Source organism: Glycine soja, chromosome 12, assembly GCF_004193775.1.
Source record: "Glycine soja cultivar W05 chromosome 12, ASM419377v2, whole genome shotgun sequence".
Classification (NCBI taxonomy): Eukaryota; Viridiplantae; Streptophyta; class Magnoliopsida; order Fabales; family Fabaceae; genus Glycine; species Glycine soja.
In genome coordinates this window covers 6047159-6050381 of record NC_041013.1, presented here as the reverse complement: position 1 = coordinate 6050381, position 3223 = coordinate 6047159, and the positions used below count along the sequence as shown (strand labels likewise).

At 28.4% G+C, this 3223-nt stretch overlaps 1 long non-coding RNA gene across 1 annotated transcript; it reads right to left on the bottom strand.

Moving 5' to 3' along the window:
• Positions 1-1780: 1780 nt before the first annotated feature.
• Positions 1781-2842, bottom strand: LOC114379365. Its single transcript, XR_003659472.1, has 2 exons — positions 2708-2842; positions 1781-2434 (listed from the first exon to the last, which is right to left on the bottom strand). It is a non-coding gene; the product is annotated as an uncharacterized LOC114379365 (long non-coding RNA).
• Positions 2843-3223: the final 381 nt, after the last annotated feature.

The window sequence follows — 3223 nt, the reverse complement described above, 5'->3', positions numbered from 1 at the left end:
TTAAGAATATGAGATTAATCTATAAAGATCATCATTATCTATGATCCATAGTGGATCATCTTATGGTGATTCATCCTAACCTTCATCCAATAACTAGCTTGAATAAAAAGGACATTTAAATTCCTTCACTGAAGAGTCTTTCTAATGTCATGAAAAAATGTACTCAATAAAAACTTCAATAATTCAGTCTGAACCGGAAATTGAATGATAATGTGTTTTTAGCAAATCAATTTTAAAAGTTTTCCCACATTATCCGACCTAACCTGATCATGACACATAGTAACGGAGCTATGACCTGATTAATTATAGTATAAAATGAGTGCTAAGTAATAGAATATTAACGGTTCAAATCTGAAACTAATAAATCAAAAACAGAGAGTGAATCGGAGAAGCTAAAGTGAACATAGCCAGGGCACTGGTCCACCAATTAACCATCCAAAAAGCATGTTTGGTTATGCATGTATTAATTAATAATGAATATGCTACTTAACTATAGAATGCGAAGCACAAGAATAATAAATATAGATGATTCTAGTGTCACTCTTGCGTGTATATATATATATATATATATATATATATATATATATATATATATATATATATATATATATATATATAAAAGTAAAGTAGAGGATATATCAATTAGTCTAATTCTGATAATTATTATATTATTTTTATAATTTAATATAAAATATGATTTATATTGATCTAATCATTTAATTATATTTACATATTATCAAGATTGTATGTATTAAATTTTGTCAAAATTAAACTATAATAATAAAAAAGTAATCAAATGATCAATATTTTAATATATTTTAATATATTTATATTAGGCCAATTTAATCAATATGAATAAGGTAATAAATGATTTTGTATTAATATGAAATTTTGCATGTGATGTATATGAAAATTTTTTTTAATCCAATTCTTAATCGAGAAGTTAGCTATAGCGATCATTCCTAATAATACTGATTGTTAATTTAAATTTAATGATTTATTTAGAGTATATGGTGTACCCTTACCCGTGTACATAATTAAATTAACAAAAATTAACATAATAACCAATTTTGACAGAATAATGAAGTAGAAGGGAATTTTCCTCATTTAGAGTTAAATTTAAATAAGAGCTAATGTTTTTACGATTAACTTGAATTGAAGTACATTATAATATTTATTATTAATTTTAAATTAACAACTTATATATTTTCACTTTCTCACTTTATGTATTTCCTCACTTTAGAGTATATATATATATATATATATATATATATATATATATATATATATATATATATATATATATATTTATTGCTAACAGTATTAGTTTGTTTTAATTCGATACACACTAAAAATTTAAAATTATATATGTATTTATTATATATAAGTATATAGTTAACATTATTTGAGTAAGAAAAATTTATTTATATTCCAAAATTTAAAATAATAATTGATAATAATGAGATATTAAAGTAATGTCGTAGAAGTGATCCATTTATTTTTTTGTAAAATTGGTTGAATCGTATCGATCCACCTGAATCTGATGGCTTAATCGGCTAGGTTTGACCAGATCATCCCAAATTAATTACGTATCGATCCAATAATAAAATCAACCTCAAGGCCACCAAGTTTCAGATAAATTGGGCCAAGCTAGGTTTCACAAATATCGATGAAATTATATATGCTGTGATCCTTAGTATTTTGCACTCAATTAACGGTGGTAATTTACAATCACAAATAATTAAGAACTTTTTAAAGAAATGGTTGGAAGACCGAAAAATATAGAATTGATCAAACCAACTCTTGTTTTTATTTACTATTAACTCAACTATCCGATTGTGTGATTGCGACACACACACACACATATGTAGAATCACAAACATAGCATTAGGGTACAACTCACACATTCTTACATACCAATATATGTGGACACGTACATCGTACGTGGTGAAACGTAGTTCCGGGACTTAAGTTGATAAATAATAGTCTCAGTAATTGCTTACATAGATAAATATCTTACCAACACACACTCAGCTAGCATTCATTACTCAATCACATCCAACACTGCAACACTTGTGCATATATACAGCTTTATGATGCATATATATATATCCTTAATACATTAGTACTAAATAAACATTTAATATTTAATTTCCACCCTGGCCAGGTGTGCCATAGTCCTTGCGAGGGATGTAATGGTGATTATACTCCTCACTCACTGTACGTTCGACAGATCCAGGTTTTCCATACTTCTTTCGAGGGATTTGGTGGTGATCATTATCATCAGATTCATTACCCAGTTCTGATCTCTCGTCCAATTTTGGCACCAATTTCATCCTATTTGTAGCCATAGAATAGCTTGCCAGCATCAACACTAGTAGTGCAATCACCACAAGCTTCATTCTCGATCTTCAACAGTAACTGGATTAATTTGCTTCACACACACAAAAAAAAGAAATAAAGAAAGTGAGCTCATACTATATATAAGAGGGGAATTAAGAATAAATTTGTTTTAGCCACACAAAAAAAAGTGAGCCAATGATGTAAAATTAAGCACTCATACTAAATATGGAGGACATGAGATATGTATATGATTTTAAACAACGAAGAAGAGAGGCCAGTGGAACTAAGAATATAAGATATATATATACACATAAATTGGACATATGATCATTCAAGAAACAAGCAGCACGTTTAGTTAAATTACCAGAGGATGCTATGAACCTTTTTTGTGTTATCTTACACTGAGAACAAAGGAGGAGGCTCAAGCAGCTTAAATAGGGGCTAGATAGGGGCATATATATGGAATGAAATTAAATGTGAGATAGTGAATTGGGAAGTAAGTTTCAAATAATATCATGGTGGGGTTGAAACCATTGACGCTGAGGCAAAGATATTTAAGTGCGATGCCCATTAAAGTTGTAAAATAAACAAATTTAATGATGATGTGCTTGTCTGTATTTCTATGTGGACTAAATAGGGAAATTCCACCTATAATGAAGAGGCATGGGTCATATAGGTAACCGTATCGTTGATTTCTTTTCTATATTTTAAATCAAATAATTCCACCTAAAATGTATGTGGTCTGTCCAACTTGATTGAATGTTGGGAAACACCAATAAGAAGAATAATCATTTCAAATCTACCTCATAAAAATGACCAGCAATAAGTACGCTTTTACTGCTAAGATTTTTTTAATAATTTGTTATAGTGATGTGTCTAA